This window comes from Leopardus geoffroyi, chromosome C2 (assembly GCF_018350155.1).
Source record: "Leopardus geoffroyi isolate Oge1 chromosome C2, O.geoffroyi_Oge1_pat1.0, whole genome shotgun sequence".
Lineage (NCBI taxonomy): Eukaryota > Metazoa > Chordata > Mammalia > Carnivora > Felidae > Leopardus > Leopardus geoffroyi.
The window spans coordinates 26,915,894-26,935,985 of record NC_059333.1 but is presented as its reverse complement, the minus strand read 5'-3'; positions in this window follow the sequence as shown (position 1 = coordinate 26,935,985).

The following is a 20,092-nucleotide window of genomic DNA, read 5'->3' as shown; positions in this document are numbered from 1 at the left end:
ACTTTCATCATGGCACTTAAAATGAGCATCATTAAAAGTTCTGTCTTTGAGGTTAAAACCTTTATTCCAAAATTTGTTTTGAAATAAAATTACCCTAGAAAAGTTTATTTATCTGGTCCTAAAATTATAATTTGTCAAATTAGATAAATAATAGAACACGGATCAGGTGTTTGTAAATAATCAGTTTATTTAAGAACAGTCCGCATAAGATTATTTCATTCACTTTACTATATAGTTTGATGAGATTTAAAAAATGGATAACTTTGTCATTATCACTATAGTCAAGTACAGAACCTTTCCCTCACCTGAAAAAGTTATCTCTTTGTACGTGATTCTTTGTGTGTGAGCCATTTCTTTGGTTTCTCCTTATTTTTTAATCACTTGTTTTCAGTAATCAGATTATAATATGTCATGGTGTAGTGTTTTTTGTATTTATTCACCTTACGTGTTATTTTTCAATGTGACAATTTGAAAGATTCTGCTCATTCTTTCTTCAAATATCACCCTCACACACTGGACTCCAATTTTGTATATATTAGACATCTTGGTATTACCTTATAGGCCCCTGGTGAACCACTTCGTTTCCATTCTTTTCTCTCTTTGTGCTTTATTTTGGGTAGTTTCTCTTTGCATTTGTATGCCTTCAAGTCCACTGATATTTCCTTCTGTAAATTCCAATCCACAATTGCATCCAAGTTATCATTCAGATATTATATTTTTAGTCTCTAGAAATTCTGAAGTGTTCCTTTTTTATCTTCTGTTTCTTACCTCATTATGCTTTCCTAATATCTTTTAATCTGTTTAAAGGTTTGTACAGGGATCAGTCCTTTGAGTGACCAACTCTTGATTTCGGCTCAGGTCATGATCCCAGGGTCATGGGATCAGGCTCCATATTGAGTTTGTAGTCTGCTTGGAATTTTCTCTCCCCTCTCTCTCTTTGCCTACCACGGCCACCCCCCCCCCCAATTCACTTGCGTAAATGCTCTATAAATAAATAAATAAATAAATAAATAGTTTGAGCTAGGTGTTTAAGGCATTTTGTCTGACAATTCTATCATTTTTATCAGATCTGGGTCTGTTTTTATGGATTCTTTTTTGTAGTGGCTATAGGCCATTTAGTCCTGTACTTTTGCATGCTGGTTATTTTTATTAGATATGAGAAATTGTGAATTGTGTGGTTTTGAATGGTGATTTTCTTTCTTTAAATAGTTCTGAGCTTTGTTGGCATGGAGTTAAGTTACCTAGAATAAGTCTGGTCCTTTTAGGGCATGCTTTTCACTTTTTAATTAAAGTTTTAAAACAGCCTTTAAGGCTGCTACATAGGCATGGCTCTTCTAAGCTCTCTAACCAGGGATGCATGCATCATGACATTTATCAACCCTGGCTGGTGGGAGCACAAATTCCTCCCCACTTGAGAGAAACTCTGGAGAATTTTCAATGTACTACTTTACAGTTGGTGTTTTTCTTGGCTTCATGAAATTTTGTTCCACGCATTGTAGATTTCTATTCAAAGACCCAAGAAGAAGCTTATGCAGATTTCCCATGTATGTATGTGTGTGTGTGTGTGTGTGTGTGTAACCCCTTCCTTTTGGATATTCTCCCCCACAGAATTTAGCCAACTTCTTCCCTTAGCTGTAATCTCTGTGTTCAACTCAGCCAGCTTGCTTGGTCTTGCTTGAATACCCCCTCAATGTCCTCTGATCCACAAACTGCCCCAGGGAATATAAGGAGGGGAAACTGGAATTCACCTCACTTATTGTCTCAGAGATCACAGCTGGGCACTGCCTATTGTCCGATGTGTGAAATTGTTTATTAATAAATATTTTTTCTAACTGCATAAACATTTTGACAGAAAGATAATTCCCATAGCAGTTAATCTTTCATGGATAGTAGTGGAATTTCAGGTGAGTGTGGACGAAAGTGATGATAAGACTTCTTAAAAAGGAACATCGTCCTAAAGGGTAAAACTGAGTAGAGAACTGAAGCAGAGAATTCTGGGAGACCAGAGTATAAAAATACAACACAATTATGGATGAAAGAAGCCAAGACAAAGTTTACTTACTGCCCAACTTTTCATATAAGAATATTCTATTTTAGTTATGTCCATCTCCATGAAGAAATCTACGGAGCATTCAGCAAAGCTACAAAGAATCATTATCCCCACGTTCCTCTTTCCAACTACTAAAGTACTGCAAGACAGGAAGTCTAGGTTTATTTAGCCTTAAGGAAACATAAGTTTGGGTTCCAGCTTCTCCATCCCTCACCTGATGCTCTTTTTCAAGCTGTTTCTTCACACTGATGCTTCACCTCTCAGTTCTTGTTGCCTCTGGTTCCTTGCATTCAAGATGTACAATAGCCTGCCAAGGTTTATTACTGCTAAGCTTTCCTAGTTCCACACTTAAACCTATTTATTCTTTAAGAAAAATCTACATTTGTAGCATTCTTTTGCAAAGGGTACTTATACACATATTTGAAAAAGCAGTCTCTGACATAGATATTATTTCCATATATATATATATATATATATACACATATACACACACATATATATGATTGATTATTTTTATAGAATTTTTAAAACACTAAAAATAAATAATAAAGAAAGAAAATCTTATCTCCTGTCTTGAAAAGCACTCATAACCCAAAAGAAATTAGAGTCCTGGCCCTACAGGGAAGTACAAAGCATTCTATAGAGTGTTAAACTTGAGCCAAAGGGGGGGATATTTTCTTCTTCATTTAATGTCTATTCTTTCTCTTTTCACAATAGTGTAGCATAAAATAAATCACTTCTAGTTTTTTCATTCAAATGTGTAAGCCAAATTAAATTCCATGGAAAGGAGACGAATCTTACCATTTTTAGATAGTTGGTTTAATAATGGACTTTGACAAAAAAGAAAAAATTTTAAATACTTAGGGAATAAATTATATGACAAGATTGTTAATGAATGATGGGAAATGTTGAAAACAATTCTTAATGCCTGATGAGGCTGACTGTTTCCCTTATTCAGTTTATATAATTAAATCTAAAACATCCCTGCAAGGTGAAGGAAATTATACTTTTAATTTTTTAATCTAATGTTGAGAATATTCAATTAAGGCTGTCAACATAGCAGTTGACTTTGTACCTGCTATTTGGAGACCTGCTATTACAGACCTTGAAGAAAACCCTGTTCTGGATAAAGAGGCAGATTTGTATTATTAACTATACAGAGACACAAGGGAAAAGTTGAAGATTTAGTTGAAGAACTTAACTGCTCACTCTGAATTTGCTTGCTTCCAAAGACCCAGGTTAAGTAACTAAGAGTATTTTAAAACACATGTGGTAATTGATTCTGTTTAGTTTAAATGAGACAGGACTTTGACTATCTGTACCATAATTTCATTTTGAAATATTACTGGTGTTGTATTGCTTCAAATCGTCAAAGGAGAATGGATAGTTCATCCTGAACCACTTTCTCCCTGTAGTTCTAAGTTATAGCAAGCAGTACATCATAGTGGTAAGACCTTATGACTTGATATAGTGATATTGTGCCTGCTCATTTATACTAGTGTTTTTTACAAGCTCACATACTTCTGGTCACTTTATTTCTGACCCTGAGACTTCTCTTCCACACAACAAATACCTCCAAACTAGTTATATTTTCTTAAATGTTCATTTTTAGCAACACATATTCTTTTTTATTCATGTAAAATTAGTGTATAACATTATTTAAGTTTCAGGTGTACAACATTATCATTCGACATCTGAATACATAACATATCCCTATGTTCACTGCAGCATTATTTATAATAACCAAGGAATGGAAACAACATAAGTGTTCACTGATGCTTGAATGGATAAAGAAAATGTGAGCTGTGTGTGTGTGTGTGTGTGTGCATGCGTGTGTGTGTGTGTGTGTGTGTGTGTGTGTGTGTGTATTATATATGGGAACATTTATTCTTATATATTTATCATTCTGAAGCCAATGCAAATCAGTATAAATGGACCCAAACATTTGCCATTTTTTTAGGGCCTTTTAAGGGCCTGGCCTACTGTGACAAAAGTTTTATGCAAACATTTTTATTTTTCATTAGTACATTCCTATATTTACTATGGATTATAAGGAAAACTAACCATTTGTTTGATATTTATCTATAACATTTGAAAGTCAACATCAGTTATTTTATTTTAGTTTGGCATATGAATAAATGGCAGTAAAATTTCATTTTCAGGATTCTAAAGATCTGAAGTATCCAAATATGTTTTAAAAAAATTTTTTTTTAAATCATCATGTATGTAAAAAATAGCTACGGCATTGTAATAATTCAAGAAGTATAAAATTGCAGAACAGAAATGTTTGTCAAAGGAAGCCAGAAGAATAGATGAGAAACAAGGTTGGGGGCGGAAACAGGTAGGAACAAGACTTATTTTTATGTCATTTTGATTTGTGAACCATACGATGTTTAGCTATTTGAAATAAGCTGAAAGTCTTGTGGTAGTGGCGTTATCCATTATCAAAAGGGCTACAAATGAATGATAAGTGTTCACTCAGTGGCCCAATCTGTGGACCCAGACAGGGTGTTGTCTCTTTTAATGACGATCGAGAATGTTGTAAAAACTTCATGGATTTCATGAAACAAAGATAATTTAGCACAGAGCTGGAGATCCTCCAGATGTACAAGCTGAAGGAAATTTTTGAAAAGGAAAGACATAACAAGAGGAAGCAGATGACACTGACGGATGTTTTCAAAGGAACTGTCACATCATCCTCTCCTTTGGTTCTGCAGATGCTGTTAGAACTAATCCTGATGATGAGTGATTTTATTTCAGTGCTATCTGCAGATCAAGAATTCTTTGGTTAATACAGTTTCTCTGGTTTTTTTTTTCCATTGAACACAATGCCTTTTGCCATTTTGAAGAAAAAAAGTAAATATTGCAAATTTAGCTTAAAGTAAATGAAATGCTTGCAATGCAATTATTTTTTTGCTTTCAGTTTATTAAATATTTATGGCTTATTTTTGCCCCATTTATAGTCAAAGCCTGATATTTTAAAAAATGTAAAACAATGGACATATAATATGTTCTTCAGTCTACTTCATGATATGTTTATAGAAAGTAAAACGTTGTTTAGAACAAATCTTTTTTTTTTTTAATTTTTTTTTTCAACGTTTATTTTATTTTTGGGACAGAGAGAGACAGAGCATGAATGGGGGAGGAGCAGAGAGAGAGGGAGACACAGAATCGGAAACAGGCTCCAGGCTCTGAGCCATCAGCCCAGAGCCCGATGCGGGGCTCGAACTCGCGGACCGCGAAATCGTGACCTGGCTGAAGTCGGACGCTTAACCGACTGCGCCACCCAGGCGCCCCAAGAACAAATCTTAATAAAAGTTTCAACTACCTACTTGTCATATCCATATTATGTAAATACATTAACTACCATAATATTGTCTTTATTCTTAACTATCGTGCTCTAAAAATTAAGGTATCAAAACTTAGAAACATTAAACTAAAGAAAGGCCAATCCTAGATATCCAAGTAAAGTAACAATTTAATTCAATGTAGCATTTTACCTAATATTCTGCATTCTAATTTACATTTATAAAGAATATTAGAAAATATTAAGTTAGAAGTCATTCATTTTTCAAATGAGGAAATTTAGATTCATAAAAATCTACCAATTTTCTCAGCCTCACAGAGCTAACTAGTTGATTGAATGCCAGAATAAGGTTTACTGTCTTTTGGAGCACAATGTTCTTGCTTCTAACTCACAAACTCAACTTGTTTTTCAGGTTTTTTTTAATTATTATGAAAATTTTGATAGGCATTTGAATCTATCTAGACAATTTTAAGTTATACTAATGTGCTTTGATATTGGGTTTAGTTAAAAAAAAAAACTTTTGAAGTTCTAAGAATGATTATTACTATTTAGATATAAGAATAGCTCTGGGGCATTCTAAGTTCAGAATCAGTAGATAAGAGTGTGAGGAGAGAAATCATAAAGAAGACTCTCTAAAAACATTTCTAGAGCAATAAATAAATAAATAAATAAGACTTGGAATGCAAATGAAAATGGTAAAGACAGAACCATCTAAATGCTGATGTATAACACTGACTAACCAGCTACACTAAAACTAAAAAGCCAGATATGATATGGACATGGGTGATGGTAAGAATTAAGTGACAGGGAAGGCAAACAAAAGCATGATAAATTTCTTGCTTTATTTGGGCAGAAAATACATTTCTTGGTAAACTTTAGATATTGATTTATCTGTTCTTAAATATTTGTTATTAATGTTAAATATTTGTACTCAAAAGGGAAAAAGGAAGAATGGAAATAGGATATATAATTTCCAAATCATCAGATGAAAGAAACAAAGGAGGCACATATAATAAAAATGTTGAAAATAAAGTAAAAGGATGGGAAGCAATAGACCAGGCAAATATTTATCAAACCACTCACCATAGGTTGGGCAATATTAATATCAGATATAATAATATGTAAGATGCAAAGATTCAAATAGAAGAGAATTTTTTGGTAAAAAAAGTTACACTGACAAAAACTCAAGAGAAATTAAAAACTCAACAATCATTAAATAGACTTTAATATGTTTTACCCAAATCAACAGAGCAAACTTCCCAGCCATCTTCAAGTCATACAGTAGCTTTATGTAAGATATATTTAATTTTATTCATATATATATTACTTAAATATTTTAGAACCAATATTTTTTAACATGGCATACTGGATCTAAACACACTACTTTAGATTGTCCTTACCCTTTATTCACATTTAAATCTATGCTATTTGGTGCCATACTGGAATAACGAACTCTAAATCTGTTGAAGGACTTGCTATTATTTCTGGCAGTGAAGTGGAGGGAGAAAATGAGTGGACAAGGAAGGACAAACCCTACTTCAGAAATTTTTGAATTATAATGAGCAATTTTTCATTCTTTCTTAGAATGTGCACAACATTCATGTGAATCTGTGGACTAACCAGATTCTTCACAAAGAACATTTTCAAAATATGTGACAAGATCTATGACTGCCAAATAATTCTAAATGGGAAGTTAACAGTATTCTCCTAGCTCTAAAAATACCAAGAAATCCTTCAGTGTTTTAGTTCTAATTTTTCCTCATGCTAATTAGACGAGATTTTAATCTCAGAAACAACCCTACTATGTTCTATTTCTCATTTAATTGGCATATAGTATTGTTATTTGTGCTTTAATTACAAAAAGGAATGTCAATTAAAGCTATTACACAGAAGCCTCGCTCTTGGGGTCCATACCACGGGACCATTAGAGGTAAATCAGTTCATGAGTCATGGTATGATTGTGGTAATAAGACTCCTCCTCAACCATGTCCCACATGTATCTTGCTCTGTGTCAAGAAATGCTCAGAATCAAGAAAAAAAACTTCCACAAAACCAAATGTCATCCATATTATAAGACAAAATGACCCCAAATTCACATTTTTATCCTTAGGAGACAGATTTCCACAATATAGTTGACTGTCATGATAAAATTCCCATCATCAGGGGTCAACCCTTGCACTAATGAGTGTCCTACTATACTTACAAATGCTAATACATTGATATATTTAATGTCCGCAAAAAATTTATTCCTACACATTACTTTACCATCCAAGTATGAGTAAATGCTCCAGTTGTAAGTGATTTCTCTCACAATAAAAACTTTCTAAGTAATACACTGAACTTACCTCAATGAAGCTAAGAATTTTTAAAAATCCCAATCAAAAATCTAAAATATATATCCCTATTATTTTTAAAGAAAGTGAATAGTGATGTAATTTGATAGAGTCTTAAGTTGAGTCAATTTTTTTTCCTCAATGTACAATTTGGAGAATTTTATAACAGTAATTCTTTTTAAAAATAGACTGCTCAATCATAACGTTGTTCCTTTAAAGTACACACACACACACACACACACTACATTTAGTTTCAAATAGTTTCTCATGTCCCCACACAATGAAACCTGTTTTGATATTAAAATTATTACAGACCTAGCTTCTAAAAAGCCTTATAATTTTTGAATTGTGAAAGTCTGAATCTTGTAGGGTAAAGTAGGCTTGGAAGATGGGTGGAGAGAGAAGAACAACATACAAAGCCAAAAGAAATGCCTGGAATGTGATTGATATTTGGACTTGGTGCAAACACATAGGGCAACGCCTACAGGAGAGGCTACAGTAAGAGAGAGTACAATAATAAATCAAATTTTGCTGTTTTAAATTTAAAAAAGAAATTTTATAACAATGTGAAATAATCACAAATTTAGTTTACAGTTTAGTCAAGAAGAGTTCACCTCAAGTGCTCTCAGATATTTCTGTTGCCCTTATCATCTTAACTGGTTACTCGCCCAGAATGGGTTATGTTTATAAGTCAAGATGCTTCTTTCTTGACTTTAGTGGCCTCTAAGTTCATATGAAATTTATAGGTTTATGTCTTGTCCAAAATGGATCACATCTGGTTTTCTGGAAACTGTGGCCAGTTTAAAGCATTCAATATAAAATGAGAACTAAAAATGTGTTAGCTGGCTTTGTGCAGAAGAAAAAAGATATGAAAAGGATATATAATTTTTATATTATGGACATTATTTCATTATTTTTGCAGTTTTAATATCAGCACAAAGTACTGAAGCTGACATTTGGATACACGACACCAAATGGCAGAGCTGTTTCAATTATATAGTGCAGAGAACCATTTTTTTCTCTCTTATAACAAAAATAGAATTCTTCATTCTAACTATGAATGAGAATTAGCAAGGAAAGTTTTCAAAGACTTAATATGATGGAAGCTCTCATTAACAAGAAAACTTATTATACAAATAAGATTATAATAAAGCTGGCCTGAGTCAAATGATCTTGAAGAGCCAAAATACTTAGATGAGTATCTTCCTTTTTTTTCTGTTTATTACATATAATTCTTTGAAACATCTTTGCTATTTCCTGACTTGTTCTTGTTTATAGTGTTTTATTACTTAGAGATTGAAGACTGAAGAAAATATTGTAGTATCAGTTTGGTAGGATAGTCTGCATTAATAAATATACCCCAACATAAATAAGGGATCAAAAACAATAGAAATTTTTTCCTTCATACCCTTAACAGTTCAAGGAAGGGGCTACTTACTTTTTAGCTGGAAGCTCTCTTCTTGTGGTAACTCAAGGACCCACACTCCTTATGCCTTATGACTCTAATTCAGAAGCATGGTTGTTCATTTCTTTTTTGTGGGTGTGCCATGGACTCATCTTTCACTCTGGAAAAGCCTAAGTACAACAATTTTAAATACATAAAAGATACAGGAGTATAGAGGGAGACAATTATATTGTCATAATTTATTAAAATGTGTATAAAATGAATTTATGCCACAGTGAATACATGTGCTTTTGAAAATGTTTATTTAAGGGTGCCTTGGTGGCTCAGTCAGTTAGGTGTCTGGCTTCGGCTTGGGTCATGATCTCACGGTTAGTGCGTTCGGGTCCGTTGTGGGGCTCTGTGCTGACAGTGCAGAGCCTGGAGCCTGCTTTGGATCCTGTGTCTCCCTCTTTCTCTGCTACATCTCCAGTTGTGCTCTGTCTCTCTCAAAATGTTCATTTAGTTTTGAGAGAGAGAAGAGTGAAAGCAAGTGTGAGAGGGGAAGGGGCAGAGAGAGAATCCCAAGCAGGCTCTGCACTGTCAGCACAGAACCCCACCTGGGCCTTGATTTCACAAACTGTGAGATCATGACCTGAGCCAAAAACAAGAGTCAGTCGCTTTACCAACTGAGCCACCCAGGTGCCCCAAAGTATGTGCTTTCTAATCAACATTAACTAAATTTAGCTGCACATTTCTAATAACCACCATAGTTGTGAACTAATGATGAGGGTAAATAATGTTTCAAGATATCTGTAGCAGCAGAAATGTGATATGAAATACCTGTGAGTTTGGCAACCAAGTAACCAGTAGCACTAATACTAGTGGGATTGTTTGATTGCCATCATAAGTGAAAGAAACGTTAACTTTCAGTTAGAGCTAGCTAAAAGACAGAATTCATCCCCATCTAAGTTCATGAATCCTCTGAATTCTGTCTACAAGCCCCCAAGGGCTAAGAACTCTTCCCTGGTGTGCTCCAAACCAATAGGAGGGAAAGTGAACATAGAAGAAGTCTTCTGTTTCATGCTTGGACTGGTATATTGCAATTCATTGTTTCATCAATTGGGTCAACAAATACTCATGAGATTTTCCATGGAACCAGCACTGTCTTGGGTTCTGGGGATACTGTAGTCAATAGCTAGCTAATGCCCTTCCATTCATGGAGATTTTATTCTTGTGGGGGTAGAAGAGGGGAAATAAATGTGCAAACAAGTAACTACATAATAAGTCTTATGGTATGACAGATACCATCTGAAATCAATAAATATTTATTTTAAGTTTCTTGAGTCATGTCTTTCTATGTCTTCTTTTAAGTTATGCCAAATATCAAGAGTGTCAGAAGTATCAAAAAGGGAGTTCAGAGGGTCATGACTACCAAAAAGGCCCACTCTAGGGAAGGGAAGGCACATATATTGTGAAAAATATTTTCTTTTTTTTTTTTTCAACGTTTATTTATTTTTGGGACAGAGAGAGACAGAGCATGAACGGGGGAGGGGCAGAGAGAGAGGGAGACACAGAATCGGAAACAGGCTCCAGGCTCCGAGCCATCAGCCCAGAGCTTGATGCGGGGCTCGAACCCACGGACCGCAAGATCGTGACCTGGCTGAAGTCGGGCGCTTAACCGACTGCGCCACCCAGGCGCCCCTGTGAAAAATATTTTCTAGTAGCCTAGTCAACTTACAAACCTTAAAGGGAGGTACAATGGTCCTGTTATATCTCTGGATCTAGAATTTTCTTTCTCTTGTGTTTTCTAACATTTTGATGTTTCTTTTAGTTTCCAAGCCCTTTTTGATTTATTATAAACTTAATAAAATGTACTGACAAAATGGGATTACAATTATTATTAATGTAGTATATGGAACAAGTATTGTTATCTGGCTCATGATCATTATATTTCTAGAAACAAGCTGGCTTTTTATCTAATAACATTAGATTAGAATTAATGGTTCACATTCATATGAATTGTAGAGAGGGCAGCTAAGTGCCTGGTAAAACCCAAAGAAAACTTTGTGGTAATGCCAAGGAGGAAGAGAATGATTGTCCTTGGAAATCTAAAAATAAATATATTAGTTAATTAAAAAAATTCCAAGTGGAGGTAAAGTTTGCTTTGGGATCTCAGGAATGAATATAGTATTTCAACAGGTAGAGATCTTATGACATGGCACCCCAGAGAACACTGAACAAAGAAAAAAAGAAAAACATGTTCTTGAAATGATGAATGTCCCAGGTTGAGTATAATACAGGATTCATGAAGGAGAATAAAACAGAAGACAAGTCTGGAAAAAGTTGTAAGGGTCACATCTTGCATGACCTTGATATTCTGCCAAGCTTTTGGTATTACACACACACACACACACACACACACACACACACACACACACGCCCGGTTAGGAAATAGCATGAGGAAGAGAGAAGAGGGAAAGAGACCAGCTAGATCACCACTGTGAAGTCCAGGAAAATGGATAAGCTCCTAAATAACGCATTTGCTACACAAACATCAGTGGATTAATTTGAGAAAAGAATTAGATTTAGAAATAACAGGTCATAATAGCCAATCTGTCTGCAGAAACAAATGAGACAAAGGAAATTGCAGGAGTGCTCTTTGGTTGATTAATCTAGAGGAGAGTGATGCTGTATAATCCATGGTGGAAAACAAAGGCGGATGGGCTGACAGAGACAAAAAGCTCAGTTTGAGACATTTTAGGTTTGCTGTCTGAGCAAGACATGCTTTTTTCATTCAGAGAAATGGTTGAGGGTGTAAATCTGAAACTTAAGAGAGGCCAGGGTTTGGGTCATAGGTCTCCTGGGAACTATCTGGGAAGTGTGAGTAAAATCAGTTAGGAAAGGACTGTCAAATAGAACATCAATCAGTTTTAAATCACCTAGGAAAGCAGTTCCACTGAGCAATCATGACTTTCTCATACTGTATATATATTTTTTAATTTAACTGATAGATGAGAAAAAAACATCCACAGACTTGTTCAAGTAAAGTTTTAAAATATGCCCTACTTTATTTTCAGGGACATTATTAAAGGTTTATTTTCCCTTCCATGTATTTATTTCTTTTTAAATGATGACAAATATGTCACTGTCAATAGTTTCACTTAAAATTTGAAGAATAATTGGGGGCCTCTGTGAGTAAATGCCTCATAACCTAAGTAGGGTCACATGTCCATTCCCGAGCCAATCACTGGCAATGGGGATGGGATTCCCTCTTGGACCATCATTCTCTTCCTGGAGGGAGAGTGGGCTTTACTTCATCAAGATATCTAGCCGTGTGTGTGTTGGGTGCAGGGTAGTAGTTGCCCGAAGAAAAAAAAATCAAGAAAGAAAGAAAAGAAAGGATATTATGAAGGTAAAAAGTAGTGTTTGTTATATCGTGATGATATGGTTAAGTGAATCAATAACAGTAACAACAAAAGCTTGCATCTCAACTTTTATTACCGAATATTATTCTAAAATGTATTATTTCTTCTTAAGTAAATGGAATTTATAAAGGGCTTTGTCCCCAGGGTTATCAATTTTCATTAGCATGAATCACCATTACAAAAAATAATGTAAAAGTGTAGAGAATTGAACTAATACAATATCACAAAATATCCTGGAAGATGTTCTAATGAATTTTTATGATGTACTTATAGCATTTTAAGAATGTAAGTTCACAAGGGAGGGTTGTTTGTTCAGTTCACTGGTGACTGTCCAGTGCCTGAACAAATACCTTATACACAGCAGGCTCTCAATAAATATCTAAGAAATGAATAAATGAGGAAAATATGCATATCATTTTAGTTGTGATTTTTATCCCTCTCCGAAGAAAGAGAATTCTTTCTAAGTATTTTACATCCAATTATTGGGTATTTGATTTGCTCTTTCTACCATTCCCTTTTGTAATGTTCTCTCTAAATTTAACTATGTGTGACCTTCTCATTTGTCCTTCAACTTTGTCCGAAGTCTGGGTTTAGTCATACTGGTTTGTTTCTCTGCTTGGATTTCAAATATCCTGGTATGATTTGTTTTGAATGGGCAGAACTATACTCTTTTTGATAGCCAATTTCCTTGAACTCCACTTTCTAGAGGAAACCCAAAGATTCACCATACTAATTTTTGAACTTGATACAATTAGCTTCCTAAAGTTAATTTTCTTAATCTTGCTGACATTTCCTTTCCCTTCACTCAGGGAAAGGAATTCAATTTCATCAACTTGTGATTGTTTCCTTAAGGTTTCCTTCTACTATTAGGAGCCCATCTAATTTTTCCCTATGAGCAAGTTTCAGACCTGATGTCTGCCCTAAAAATGTTACCTTTATCAGAGAAGACCATTCTATAGAGATCTCATTGCTTCCAAACTTTTCTGTCATTCAGTATTCTCATTTCGATATGAGCCTGTCAACCCTTCTCTTTATTTAAAATCACTATCAATTGACTAAAGAAAGCATTATTAACCTTCTCTTCCTGGTTTAGTGGCTTCCACAATTTATATTAGATTTAGAATATAGCTATTTTATATGTTCCTGCCATATTGACTCTAATCTAATATTCTTTCCAAATAATCCCATTACTACCTTTATTCTGGGTTTATGAAGGCCTTAATTTCACAAATAATTATGGAATGTTCTCTCTTTCCTAAGCCAGTCCTCCAGTTCTGAGTGCTATTCTACTACTTGTCAGTTATTTTAATAGCATCTTACCTCTGGCCTGCAATGGGACCTCCAGATACGCCTAATTAACTCCTTCATTCAGAAGTCACGTCAGACCATATTTTAATAGTTATATGATTATTTCCTCACAAAATAATATAGTAATGTAATAAATGAAGAGATACTGTAAATGTATTATGTGATGGTCATTGAAAATATAAATCACTATTCACAGTGGACAATTATATGAGAATTAAAACATCAAAGAAAGTAAGCATATAACTGTAACAGAAAAAGAATAAAAATCTTCCATTGGTTTTTATTAGGAAGGAAAAAATGTGATAAAAGATTTGGTGAGAGGCTATGGAGGAGTTAAGTGAATAGCTGAATCTATTTAATGGATTAAATAGAAGATACTGGATGACTAAATAAGATAAGAAAACGACCATTTTATGAACACTGAAAAGGTCTTATATTATTTTTCATTAATTCTTTTCATTTCATCAACTAATACATTTTGAGTGTTACTATGTACAAGTTCAGAGAACACAGGGATAAATAACATGTGGTCTTTGCCAAGAATGAAATTACAGTCTTGGAATGAGAGACAGTTTATATAAGGCTTTGTTTTCTCTCTTTCACTGCATGTCTATGAGAAATCATAATGAGTACAATGGAAACGCAGGAAAGTTTGGTAGAGAAGTCAATTATCAAAGGATAATAGAAAATGATTCAGGGATAAGAATATCTGTTTATATGCATTTTTAAATAAAATCATGCTAATTACACAAAGGTAATTGTATTCCATTGCTGTATAGAAATCTCCAGCATAGAGTGTGAGAGAAGATAGAGAAGCACAGGCCAGACTGTGGATATCTTCACTGCAAGTTCGGCCTCTGGAGTGCAGAAATCTTTGGTTTCTTATACAAGGATATCTTGGCAAATAACCAGGACCAGTTTTGGAGGGTATCTAACATGTAATTGGGTCAATGGACAATGAGAGAATTAAAGATGGATTTAAAAAGAAGCATTTGGGATTAGAAGAGTAACCCCAGAGTAAATACACTCTGTCCAGATGGGTTGATAACTTCTGTCAACTTTAAGGACCACAGGTGGTAGCTTGGTAGTATGTTCATGGTGGGAAAAAAGCCAAATGATATTTCCTTTTGGGTTGTTTCCTCTGTTTATGACGGGCACTGGTCAAGACACCGGTCAAGACACTTCCTCAATGGTGCTTTTGTCTATCCCAGTATGTCCTAAATGTTCTACTGGGTATCCCCAAGTTAACTGCAATGAAATGTTTTACTTGTTTCTAAAACTGCATATTAAATTTCTTAAAGGATAATATGATGATATTTTTGTTTGCTTCAATCATTTTTTGAAGGTATGGGAGGTCACTAAAAGAAACTATTTTATGATACCCATGCTCATACAAGCACCCTCTAGTCTCTCCCAAATTAAAGATGAATTCTCAGTGCCTCTGATCACCATGTTTCCACTACACTTTCATCGTCTCTAACCCTGTTCAAAGCAAACTGTCTCAAAAGGGTTATCTCTATTTGCTGTCCCTCCTTTCTCAACAACTATTCACTCTTCAACTGACACCAATCTGGCTTCATTCCCAAGCATGGCCCACACAATGCCATTTAACTACTCTTGCCAAAGTCACTTACAATCACAAAATGCTAGATCCAAAGGATATTTCTCTGTCCTTGTCTTATTAGATCTGCTAGCAGCATTTGACAAGATTTACCATTACTTCCTTCTTGAAACAGTTTTTCTCCTTGGCTTTAATGACACTACACTGGTCATGGCACCCATAATAACCATTGTGGGTGGTAAATTTGCATTTTTCTCTTTACCATCACTTGTATTTTCCTTTTCCATTTCCTTTATACCTATGCCTTGTTTGTGAAATACCTTAAATCCTTGTGGGAAAGAGAATGTATATAATTAATATAAAATATTAAATATGCAATCAACAATATTGGCTACCTTATGGTTGAAGGATGGCATAAAGGAATCCAAAGAACCCATAACCATGGACCTAGTCAAAACAAATTGTATGTCCAAGTATCCTATCTAAAAAGATATACACTTTCAACAATGTCAAATAGAGAGCATTTCTATTTATATATGGACTACTTAACGATGCACATACTTCTTATAAGAAACCACAGAGAATGAGGGCAACAATAAAAATTATGCTCAAAAAAGTCTAAGAGATTATAAACAGTTGAATTCTCTTTCAAGTAAAAGAGTCCATTTTCTTAGGGAAAGGCCCTCATGAACCTTGAGATCCAGTAGCAATTGTTATAAAACATTTCTAACCAGAATACATGGAATAGCTCATCAGTATGGGCCTATTGTGGTGTGGCTCACTGGGTGTGTGGCTCAACCACTGGATGTGAGCCAGAGCAGGTGGGTTAAAAATCATGGTGTTGCACCTTAGCTGTCCAGGGGATGATTAGGCTAGGGCTCTGCAGGCAAAGGAAGCACAGCACTTACAAAGCTATTCAAATAAATATCCTGCTTTTGAATACATTTCACAGAGAGATTATATTATAAACCACATAGTAATTGATTAAGAATGGGCAAATGGAAAATTCTACCAATAGATATCTCTGAATAAAGGTAAATTCTACTAATTTTCTAAAAAGTACAAATGGAATACCGGTAGCTTTTTATGGCATTTTATTCTTTCTGAGGAGATTAGTTGTGTTCAATTCTGAAAGGTCAGTGAAATTCTTGATTGAGAAAGATTTCATAGAAATCAGAGGCACCGTCATGTAGTTTGAACACAAATGTCTCTTCCTTGGATGGCTGTTCTACAATTAAAGATAATCCTAAAGGTAATAAAATTTTTATCTGCTTAATAAATATGGAAAAAATTTAAGCTAAAAAATAAAAATAGGTCAATTTAGGAGAAACATAGTAATTAGGAAATGGGTATTTTTCTGTTTAATTAAAACTTACCAGTGTGCAGCATGTATAAAAATGCTTGTTTTAATTTCTGGCTTCCATCCACAAATTCTACCTGTAACAATAAGTCCAATGGAAATAATTAGAAATATGGACAAAGAATTATGGAAAGGACACGAACTGAACTGCTTGGCTGTTCCCACTCCTCAAGGCAGAGTCTGAGACAAGGATTGTGTTTGTGTGGTAATACCGCCATGCAGGAATGAAGGGCAGGAGATGCTGAGGGATGGAGAAAAAAAACATAAAAAGTGTCCATTGTCAAGGTGACAAACTGGGGCTTCATCCCACCTAGGATCTCCTCAAGAGCCTATAACATGCGTCTTGGCATTTTTCTCTTGAGAATCAAATGGGAGAAGCATTCATCCTTAAGGGCTCATCTCCCATTGATTGAGGGCTACTCTGCAGGCATTATCTCTGTTCTCCATCCCTCAATCCATACTCTGCATGGATTAGTGCCAATTCCTGGGCATTCTTGGCCTCATAGTGAGAGACAGATATTGCTTTAGCAGAGATGCTACCAACCTACAGTGAATTAAAGCCCCAACAGGTCTACTACAGTTGTTGCTGGAATCAATAATGAGGTCCAGAGAATAGTAGTGGGACATCAGAGGCATTTGAGGCACTAATTATGATGGTTATTTTTAAATTATGAACAAAAACTGAGAAATAACCAAATAAACCAAATATATACAAAAGTAGAGTTTGGTTATCATAGTGGATTGCTTATATGACAAAATATTTTGCAGCCATTTAAACATGTTTTAGGAGAATATTTAATACTTTGGCAAATTGTGCATAGTATTAAGTGAGCAAAATAGATAATAAAAGATATAGGTCTGAATCATTTGTATATATGCATAAAATAATTTGAAAAAATACATTATCATATTAACAGTGGTTATTTGTGTATAGTAGGATTATGGGTTATCATCATTTTCCCTTTTGTATTTTCCACATTTTCTAAATGTTTTACAAAGAACATGGTACTGCTTTATAACTAAAAAGTCAACAGACAAAAAAAAACATCCCATTACATAAAATTCATTCTATATTTCAATTGTCCAGGAGTCCATCCAGGTTTTGTTTAACTACAGACTCACTTTAAATTTTTTTTCTCCACCAAATATTAAATGTATGCCTGCCGGGTGCCTGGGTGGCTCAGTCAGTTAAGCAACTGACTCTCAATTTCACCTCAGGTCATCATCTCATAATTCATGAGATTGAGCACCGCATCAGGCTCTGCTGTGCTAACAACGTAGAGCCTGCTTGGGAATCTCTCTCACCCTCTCTCTGCCCCTACCCCGTTCATGTGCATGTGCATGTGCATGTGCATGCCCTCTCTCTCTCTCTCTCTCTCTCTCTCTCTCTCTGTCAAAGCAAATAAATAAACATTAAAAAAAATAAATGTATGCCTAAAAGGCCCATTACAAACTTTGACTGTCTTTGACTTGGTGACGTAGCTGCAGCTCAAGCCTTCCCATCTCCCACTGACTACCCCTCCAAAGCAGTGCTGTGTGCTTAGACCCCAGCAGCACTGTAGATAAAAGTGTATTCACTTAATTGTATTATTACTTCTTGGTGCAGCCAGTAGAAACAGAAAAACCAGAAAGTTAAATTAATTAATTAACTAATTAATTAATTAATTTAAAAAAGAGTATTGAGAAAAATTACGCATTCAGTACATTTTGTGTGGAAAAATTCTTACAGAACTATTTGTTTCCTGATAAGGAACTGATGTCCTTCAGTTAGTATGGACCAGAACCTGATATCACGTGACAACATAGTCCCAGAAGATATGCTATCCTCTCTGGTTCTGCTTCTGCTTCTTTTTTCAAAAGGGTCTTACATAATAAAGAATTGAGGGTCGAGAACATACATGGACATGCACGAGAGTAGAAAACCAAGCAGTTAACCCAGGGTGAAGAGAATGGGAACAACTGGTTTAGGAAGCAGACAACTTCACAGCTGAAAGCAACAAAATGTTCACTGTAACCTGATGAAAAAAATAATGGCAGGAAAGAAAAACTAATCTGGATTATAGTAGTTGGAAATAGAGTGGCTTTTCTGATCAGAGCTTAGACTGATGGTGAATTAATTAATTAATTAATTAATTTCTTTATTCATTCATGAAAGTTTTATTTTATTTTATTTTATTTATTTTAGAGACAGAGAAAGAGAGTGCAAGTGGGAGAGGGATATAGGGAGAAGGTCAGAGGGAAGGAGAGAGAGAGAGAAAATCTTTATCAGGCTTCACATTCAGCACCGAGCCCTACGCAGGGATCGAGACCTGAGCTGGAATCAACAGTCGGATGCTCAACCGACTGAGCCACACAGGTGCCCTAAGATGGTGAATTTAAGGGGAAAAGAAGAATTAGAGTTTGTGCCAGACTGAAAATATAACTTAAAAAATTGTTTTCAAATATTTGATAGAAAATAGTGTTTAGGTAGCAATTGGACTGGTTTTTTCTGTTACATTTTATTACTTTTAGAGCAGGTTGACCATTAGTAAAGCACCATTGCATCTGATAGGAATTTTGAAGTTTCAGGAATCAACACTTTGTCTCGATAGTTGTATTATATTGGCTAATTTCACTTCTTTACGGAAACCTTAAAACCTAGGTGCTGGGGCGCCTGGGTGGCGCAGTCGGTTAAGCGTCCGACTTCAGCCAGGTCACGATCTCGCGGTCCGGGAGTTCGAGCCCCGCGTCAGGCTCTGGGCTGATGGCTCAGAGCCTGGAGCCTGTTTCCGATTCTGTGTCTCCCTCTCTCTCTGCCCCTACCCCGTTCATGCTCTGTCTCTCTCTGTCCCAAAAATAAATAAACATTGAAAAAAAAATTTTTAAAAAACCTAGGTGCTTTTGACAAGAATGCCCCTTCCAGGTAAATGAATTCATTTATTCAACGAATAACTTTTGCACACCTGCCAGGTAACATATCATAATTAGCTCTGAAGACAAAGAGGAAAAGGTGGAAGCTTTTGTTAAGAACCCTCGTGTGGAAGAGGAAATCATGATGTAACAGATAATATTGCCATACCATATAAAACACAAGGGTCAGAAGGAAGCAGCAGCGTGTACTGGCAATGAGGGTGGACTCAGGAGCCATTTGCCTGCGTTCGAAGCCTTCTTTTCCCATTCTCTTACAATTTGGGTCTCTTTGGGCTGGTTAAACTACCTCGTGGTTTCCTCATCTATTAAATGGGCATAATAATAAAGCACATAGATTTCATAATCTAAATGAAAGTTAAATGAATCGATATGATTCACACATATGTAAGTCAAGATATGTAAAGAAGAGTGGTGTGTATTAGGCATTTTGTAAGAGTCAGCTAAAGCCACACAC